Source organism: Sander vitreus, unplaced genomic scaffold (genome assembly GCF_031162955.1).
Source record: "Sander vitreus isolate 19-12246 unplaced genomic scaffold, sanVit1 ctg367_0, whole genome shotgun sequence".
Taxonomy (NCBI): Eukaryota; Metazoa; Chordata; class Actinopteri; order Perciformes; family Percidae; genus Sander; species Sander vitreus.
This window is the reverse complement of record NW_027595499.1, coordinates 42,728-52,600: the sequence shown is the minus strand read 5'-3', so window position 1 is coordinate 52,600 and position 9,873 is coordinate 42,728.

Sequence of the window (9,873 nt, the reverse complement as noted above, 5' to 3'; positions counted from 1 at the left end):
TAAATATATGTATATGCTAACTGATCTTTGCTGCTTTTAGTATGTGTATTTTCTTAATTTGTCTACATCCTGCTCTCAAGCCAGCAATAATTAAATAAAAACATAAAACCAGTCATTCTCACAGCGCTCCACCTGCACAGTCCCAATACATACTGTATGTTAGAATGCTATTCATTGACTTCAGTTCAGCATTCAACACTGTGAGCCCCTTCAAGCTGATCTCCAAGCTCAGCCAGCTTGGCATCAGCAACTCACTCTGCAACTGGATTATGGACTTCCTTACTAAGGCAAGGCAAGGCAAGGCAGCTTTATTTGTATAGCACATTTCAGCAACAGGGCAATTCAAAGTGCTTTACATAAAACATTAATGGACTGGATTATGGACTTCCTTACTAACAGACCCCAGGCTGTTAAATTAGGAAGTCTCTCCTCCACTATCACCCTGAACAATGGCGTGCTGCAGGGCTGTGTGTTGAGCCCTCTGCTCTACTCCTTCTTCACCCACGACTGCGCCCCTGTTTATGGCTCCAATACCATAATCATGTTTGCAGATGACACCACAGTGGTGGGCCTGATCAGAGAGGAGGATGAAACAGCATATAGGGATGATGTTCAGCACCTAGCTATGTGGTGTCAAAAACAATAACCTGGCACTCAACAAGGAGGTCATTGTGGACTTCAGGAGAACCAAGAGCAAGGCACACACCCCCCTCCACAGTGGTGCTGAGGTGGAACGTGTGTCTAGCTTTAAGTTCCTTGGGGTCCACATCACAGAAAACTCTTTCTTGGTCTCCCAACTCCTCCAGTCTGGTGTCTTTCTATGGACCCTTAAGAAAGCACACTGATAGAATTCTATCAGACTTCTACAGCTGTACCATTGAGAGCATACTCACAAACTGCATCTCTGTATGGTACGGCAACTGCAATGCTGCCGATCACAAGGCACTACAAAGAGTAGTGAAATCTGCCCAAAGGACTATTGGCTCCCAACTCCCCTCCATCCACAACACATATCATAAACGCTGTACAAACAAAGCCAAAACCATTGTCAAGGATGCCACCCACCCAAACCATGGTGTTTTCACCCTCACTGATCTTTGCTGCTTTTAGTATGTGTCTTTTCTTAATTTGTCTACATCCTGCTCCCAAGCTAGCAATATTTAAATAAAAACATAAAACCAGTCATTCTAGTGTTTAGGTCAAATGTTGAGTAGATCTTGAAGAGCCATTTTGTAACTGTCTGCTTTGTAAGTGCCAGAGGAGCTCTTAAATTAATTGTCACTGTTTTTCAGTCATAACTCATTTGTCATTTCTCAACATGTTCAAATAATTCCTTATTTTGATTAAGTTTGTTTGATTATTTTTTATATAACTGTGCCTCAGATGTTCTTTACAGTGAACTAAATGCAACACAATGCATTCGAGACTGATATCTGTCTAAACGACCTTCAGAGGAAGATTGAAACAAAAAGAAAAATATTAGCCAATATATAAACTGTGTGACAGTTGGACTATTTTCTTAACTTTTATGTGTATGGCAGCTATCCGTTTTGTTGTTAATCTCTCAGCTAATATTTCATTTACAGAGCATGTTAATGAACATCTGTATGAACATATAAGGTGTTAACATGCCAGACTTAGAAAGAATGCCTATTAACATCCATAGTCCCTAGGCAGGTAACAAAAACTGAATATTACAAGTAACAATATATAGATACAAATATACAGTATACAAGTAAAAAAGTGCAAAATACATTACTGACAGCAGAGTTTGTCCTAATGTGTGAAAACAGCTAACTTCAGAAATCAATTAAAAAAAAGGAATAATAAAAGGCCAAGTCAGTCAAAATTAAATTAAGAGAAAAACAAACACCCCCTGTTATTTTGTATTAGTATTTTCATTTATTTTCATTGACTTCATTACTTATGTAATTATGTTGTCTTTAATAGTAATGCTGTGATGCTGTATGAAGAGGAATCCGCTGACACTGATCTCAATTATGTAAAGGTTTATTACAATCAAAGGTTCAGCATCAATTTTACAAACTCCTGCAGGAGCTCGGAGAGGCGACCTACCCAATCTTCAAATATTGTAGCTCTCTCTTTTCTTAGTGTGTACCCAGTATATATCCTGTACACTGTATTAACATAAGACGTGCTATATGTAAGTATATGATTGTAGTAGGGAACTGACCAATCGATGCCTTTTATCTGACATAACTCCAAAAAAGGACTCTTCTGTCTTGGGGGGCCCTCTGTTCATGTTAACAGTTTCCAGATGTTTTCAATAAAAGTGGGGTAAAGTTCATGCATCTCCTTATACCAAATCTTAAGTCAAAGTGTAAATCGTCAGATACTACAATTATATTGCATATTAAGTCACTACACTACTAGTTCACATTCACATGACATCATGACTTTGCATAAACATACACGCCACTTTCCTATAGCCAAGTGGCGTGTTATCTGTACACATTTTGAGCTATCCACATGTATGTCTACGCTGTATACAGTGGACGGCAATCTGCAACATCACAGCGTAGCCACGTGGCGTGTTATCACGAGGCTACGTGTCATCACCAGGCTACGTGTTATCGCGAGGCTACGTGTCATCACCAGGCTACGTGTCATCACGAGGCTACGTGTTATCGTGAGGCTTCTTCTTTGTCCGTCCATCCTGACATCCAAGGACTTCATCCATTGTGTATTCAGTATTCAGAATACTGCAATTCTTTTCTTTTATTATGTATCTTTTCCTTATTTGACTATTACCTGCTATCAACCTATAAAACAAAAACAGTTCCAGTGTGCAGGGAGCTACCTTGCTGTTTTGCAAGAGCCAGAGGGAGCTATTCAAAGAGTCACCAATCCTGACTTTGTTTAAATATATGTATATGCTAACTGATCTTTGCTGCTTTTAGTATGTGTATTTTCTTAATTTGTCTACATCCTGCTCTCAAGCCAGCAATAATTAAATAAAAACATAAAACCAGTTATTCTCACAGCGCTCCACCTGCACAGTCCCAATACATACTGTATGTTAGAATGCTGTTATTGACTTCAGTTCAGCATCCAACACTGTGAGCCCCTTCAAGCTGATCTCCAAGCTCAGCCAGCTTGGCATCAGCAACTCACTCTGCAACTTTATTATGGACTTCCTTACTAAGGCAAGGCAAGGCAAGGCAGCTTTATTTGTATAGCACATTTCAGCAACAGGGCAATTCAGAGTGCTTTACATAAAACATTAAAGAGCAGTTAACATGATGAAAAAAAACAGGCAGGACCATATTTCTTTACCATCTCATCCACCGCGGGCCCCGCAGGAACATGTGACTTTGTACTCTTGTCACCCATAACAAGAGTGGAAGTACTTCTCTTTACCTACAATATAGCCGTCGCTATAAGGCTTAGTTCAATCAAGGCAAACTTTGCAAAATCCTAAACAGTTCCAACTGTTTTCCTTTAGATTTGATCATAAAATCTATGTCACACCCGCATTGGAAAGATTCTCAGAAATATGCCCGTTATCTGTTCAAAAATAACACTAGATAACACATGAGAATAAAATTGACAGTGCAGTATAAGAAATTAACAATTATTTAAAGAAAGGCAACATAAAAAAGAAAGGTCTTCAGCCTTAATTTGAAAGAACTGAGAGTTGCAGTTACAAACCCCAGGCTGTTAAATTAGGAAGTCTCTCCTCCTCCACTATCACCCTGAACAATGGCGTGCCACAGGGCTGTGTGTTGAGCCCTCTGCTCTATTCCTTCTTCACCCATGACTGCGCCCCTGTTTATGGCTCCAATACCATAATCATGTTTGTAGATGACACCACAGTGGTGGGCCTGATAAGAGAGGAGGATGAAATGAAACAGCATATAGGGATGATGTTCAACACCTAGCTATGTGGTGTCAAAACAATAACCTGGCACTCAACAACAAGAAGACCAAGGAGGTCATTGTGGACTTCAGGAGAACCAAGAGCAAGGCACATACCCCCCTCCACAGTGGTGCTGAGGTGGAACGTGTGTCTAGCTTTAAGTTCCTTGGGGTCCACATCACAGAAAATCTTTCTTGGTCTCCCAACTCCTCCAGTCTGGTGTCTTTCTATGGACCCTTAAGAAAGCACACTGATAGAATTCTATCAGACTTCTACAGCTGTACCATTGAGAGCATACTCACAAACTGCATCTCTGTATGGTACGGCAACTGCAATGCTGCCGATCACAAGGCACTACAAAGAGTAGTGAAATCTGCCCAAAGGACTATTGGCTCCCAACTCCCCTCCATCCACAACACATATCATAAACGCTGTACAAACAAAGCCAAAACCATTGTCAAGGATGCCACCCACCCAAACCATGGTGTTTTCACCCTCACTGATCTTTGCTGCTTTTAGTATGTGTCTTTTCTTAATTTGTCTACATCCTGCTCCCAAGCCAGCAATATTTAAATAAAAACATAAAACCAGTCATTCTAGTGTTTAGGTCAAATGTTGAGTAGATCTTGAAGAGCCATTTTGTACCTGTCTGCTTTGTAAGTGCCAGAGGAGCTCTTAAATTAATTGTCACTATGTTTTTCAGTCATAACTCATCTGTCATTTCTCAACATGTTCAAATAATTCCTTATTTTGATTAAGTTTGTTTGATTATTTTTTATATAACTGTGCCTCAGATGTTCTTTACAGTGAACTAAATGCAACACAATGCATTCGAGACTGATATCTGTCTAAACGACCTTCAGAGGAAGATTGAAACAAAAAGAAAAAATATTAGCCAATATATAAACTGTGTGACAGTTGGACTATTTTCTTAACTTTTATGTGTATGGCAGCTATCCATTTTGTTGTTAATCTCTCAGCTAATATTTCATTTACAGAGCATGTTAATGAACATCTGTATGAACATATAAGGTGTTAACATGCCAGACTTAGAAAGAATGCCTATTAACATCCATAGTCCCTAGGCAGGTAACAAAAACTGAATATTACAAGTAACAATATATAGATACAAATATACAGTATACAAGTAAAAAAAGTGCAAAATACATTACTGACAGCAGAGTTTGTCCTAATGTGTGAAAACAGCTAACTTCAGAAATCAATTAAAAAAAAGGAATAATAAAAGGCCAAGTCAGTCAAAATTAAATTAAGAGAAAAACAAACACCCCCTGTTATTTTGTATTAGTATTTTCATTGACTTCATTACTTATGTAATTATGTTGTCTTTAATAGTAATGCTGTGATGCTGTATGAAGAGGAATCCGCTGACACTGATCTCAATTATGTAAAGGTTTATTACAATCAAAGGTTCAGCATCAATTTTACAAACTCCTGCAGGAGCTCGGAGAGGCGACCTACCCAATCTTCAAATATTGTAGCTCTCTCTTTTCTTAGTGTGTACCCAGTATATATCCTGTACACTGTATTAACATAAGACGTGCTATATGTAAGTATATGATTGTAGTAGGGAACTGACCAATCGATGCCTTTTATCTGACATAACTCCAAAAAAGGACTCTTCTGTCTTGGGGGGCCCTCTGTTCATGTTAACAGTTTCCAGATGTTTTCAATAAAAGTGGGGTAAAGTTCATGCATCTCCTTATACCAAATCTTAAGTCAAAGTGTAAATCGTCAGATACTACAATTATATTGCATATTAAGTCACTACACTACTAGTTCACATTCACATGACATCATGACTTTGTGTAAACATACACGCCACTTTCCTATAGCCAAGTGGCGTGTTATCTGTACACATTTTGAGCTATCCACATGTATGTCTACGCTGTATACAGTGGACGGCAATCTGCAACATCACAGCGTAGCCACGTGGCGTGTTATCACGAGGCTACGTGTCATCACGAGGCTACGTGTCATCACCAGGCTACGTGTCATCACCAGGCTACGTGTTATCGCGAGGCTACGTGTCATCACCAGGCTACGTGTCATCACGAGGCTACGTGTTATCGTGAGGCTGTCCGTCCATCCTGACATCCAAGGACTTCATCCATTGTGTATTCAGTATTCAGAATACTGCAATTCTTTTCTTTTATTATGTATCTTTTCCTTATTTGACTATTACCTGCTATCAACCTATAAAACAAAAACAGTTCCAGTGTGCAGGGAGCTACCTTGCTGTTTTGCAAGAGCCAGAGGGAGCTATTCAAAGAGTCACCAATCCTGACTTTGTTTAAATATATGTATATGCTAACTGATCTTTGCTGCTTTTAGTATGTGTATTTTCTTAATTTGTCTACATCCTGCTCTCAAGCCAGCAATAATTAAATAAAAAACATAAAACCAGTTATTCTCACAGCGCTCCACCTGCACAGTCCCAATACATACTGTATGTTAGAATGCTGTTATTGACTTCAGTTCAGCATCCAACACTGTGAGCCCCTTCAAGCTGATCTCCAAGCTCAGCCAGCTTGGCATCAGCAACTCACTCTGCAACTTTATTATGGACTTCCTTACTAAGGCAAGGCAAGGCAAGGCAAGGCAGCTTTATTTGTATAGCACATTTCAGCAACAGGGCAATTCAGAGTGCTTTACATAAAACATTAAAGAGCAGTTAACATGATAAAAAAAAACAGGCAGGACCATATTTCTTTACCATCTCATCCACCACGGGACCCGCAGGGAACATGTGACTTTGTACTCTTCTCACCCATAACAAGAGTGGAAGTACTTCTCTTTACTTACAATATAGCCGTCGCTATAAGGCTTAGTTCAATCAAGGCAAACTTTGCAAAATCCTAAACAGTTCCAACTGTTTTCCTTTAGATTTGATCATAAAATCTATGTCACACCCGCATTGGAAAGATTCTCAGAAATATGCCCGTTATCTGTTCAAAAATAACACTAGATAACACATGAGAATAAAATTGACAGTGCAGTATAAGAAATTAACAATTATTTAAAGAAAGGCAACATAAAAAAGAAAGGTCTTCAGCCTTAATTTGAAAGAACTGAGAGTTGCAGTTACAAACCCCAGGCTGTTAAATTAGGAAGTCTCACCTCCTCCACTATCACCCTGAACAATGGCGTGCCACAGGGCTGTGTGTTGAGCCCTCTGCTCTATTCCTTCTTCACCCATGACTGCGCCCCTGTTTATGGCTCCAATACCATAATCATGTTTGTAGATGACACCACAGTGGTGGGCCTGATAAGAGAGGAGGATGAAACAGCATATAGGGATGATGTTCAGCACCTAGCTATGTGGTGTCAAAACAATAACCTGGCACTCAACAACAAGAAGACCAAGGAGGTCATTGTGGACTTCAGGAGAACCAAGAGCAAGGCACATACACCCCCCTCCACAGTGGTGCTGAGGTGGAACATGTGTCTAGCTTTAAGTTCCTTGGGGTCCACATCACAGAAAATTTTCTTGGTCTCTCAACTCCTCCAGTCTGGTGTCTTTCTATGGGCCCTTAAGAAAGCACACTGATAGAATTCTATCAGACTTCTACAGCTGTACCATTGAGAGCATACTCACAAACTGCATCTCTGTATGGTACGGCAACTGCAATGCTGCCGATCACAAGGCACTACAAAGAGTAGTGAAATCTGCCCAAAGGACTATTGGCTCCCAACTCCCCTCCATCCACAACACATATCATAAACGCTGTACAAACAAAGCCAAAACCATTGTCAAGGATGCCACCCACCCAAACCATGGTGTTTTCACCCTCACTGATCTTTGCTGCTTTTAGTATGTGTCTTTTCTTAATTTGTCTACATCCTGCTCCCAAGCCAGCAATATTTAAATAAAAACATAAAACCAGCCATTCTAGTGTTTAGGTCAAATGTTGAGTAGATCTTGAAGAGCCATTTTGTACCTGTCTGCTTTGTAAGTGCCAGAGGAGCTCTTAAATTAATTGTCACTATGTTTTTCAATCATAACTCATCTTTCATTTCTCAACATGTTCAAATAATTCCTTATTTTGATTAAGTTTGTTTGATTATTTTTTATATAACTGTGCCTCAGATGTTCTTTACAGTGAACTAAATGCAACACAATGCATTCGAGACTGATATCTGTCTAAACGACCTTCAGAGGAAGATTGAAACAAAAAGAAAAATATTAGCCAATATATAAACTGTGTGACAGTTGGACTATTTTCTTAACTTTTATGTGTATGGCAGCTATCCATTTTGTTGTTAATCTCTCAGCTAATATTTCATTTACAGAGCATGTTAATGAACATCTGTATGAACATATAAGGTGTTAACATGCCAGACTTAGAAAGAATGCCTATTAACATCCATAGTCCCTAGGCAGGTAACAAAAACTGAATATTACAAGTAACAATATATAGATACAAATATACAGTATACAAGTAAAAAAGTGCAAAATACATTACTGACAGCAGAGTTTGTCCTAATGTGTGAAAACAGCTAACTTCAGAAATCAATTAAAAAAAAGGAATAATAAAAGGCCAAGTCAGTCAAAATTAAATTAAGAGAAAAAACAAACACCCCCTGTTATTTTGTATTAGTATTTTCATTGACTTCATTACTTATGTAATTATGATGTCTTTAATAGTAATGCTGTGATGCTGTATGAAGAGGAATCCGCTGACACTGATCTCAATTATGTAAAGGTTTATTACAATCAAAGGTTCAGCATCAATTTTACAAACTCCTGCAGGAGCTCGGAGAGGCGACCTACCCAATCTTCAAATATTGTAGCTCTCTCTTTTCTTAGTGTGTACCCAGTATATATCCTGTACACTGTATTAACATAAGACGTGCTATATGTAAGTATATGATTGTAGTAGGGAACTGACCAATCGATGCCTTTTATCTGACATAACTCCAAAAAAGGACTCTTCTGTCTTGGGGGGGGGGCCCTCTGTTCATGTTAACAGTTTCCAGATGTTTTCAATAAAAGTGGGGTAAAGTTCATGCATCTCCTTATACCAAATCTTAAGTCAAAGTGTAAATCGTCAGATACTACAATTATATTGCATATTAAGTCACTACACTACTAGTTCACATTCACATGACATCATGACTTTGCATAAACATACACGCCACTTTCCTATAGCCAAGTGGCGTGTTATCTGTACACATTTTGAGCTATCCACATGTATGTCTACGCTGTATAAAGTGGACGGCAATCTGCAACATCACAGCGTAGCCACGTGGCGTGTTATCACGAGGCTACGTGTCATCACCAGGCTACGTGTCATCACCAGGCTACGTGTCATCACCAGGCTACGTGTTATCGCGAGGCTACGTGTCATCACCAGGCTACGTGTCATCACGAGGCTACGTGTTATCGTGAGGCTGTCCGTCCATCCTGACATCCAAGGACTTCATCCATTGTGTATTCAGTATTCAGAATACTGCAATTCTTTTCTTTTATTATGTATCTTTTCCTTATTTGACTATTACCTGCTATCAACCTATAAAACAAAAACAGTTCCAGTGTGCAGGGAGCTACCTTGCTGTTTTGCAAGAGCCAGAGGGAGCTATTCAAAGAGTCACCAATCCTGACTTTGTTTAAATATATGTATATGCTAACTGATCTTTGCTGCTTTTAGTATGTGTATTTTCTTAATTTGTCTACATCCTGCTCTCAAGCCAGCAATAATTAAATAAAAACATAAAACCAGTTATTCTCACAGCGCTCCACCTGCACAGTCCCAATACATACTGTATGTTAGAATGCTGTTATTGACTTCAGTTCAGCATCCAACACTGTGAGCCCCTTCAAGCTGATCTCCAAGCTCAGCCAGCTTGGCATCAGCAACTCACTCTGCAACTTTATTATGGACTTCCTTACTAAGGCAAGGCAAGGCAAGGCAGCTTTATTTGTATAGCACATTTCAGCAACAGGGCAATTCAGAGTGCTTTACATAAAACAT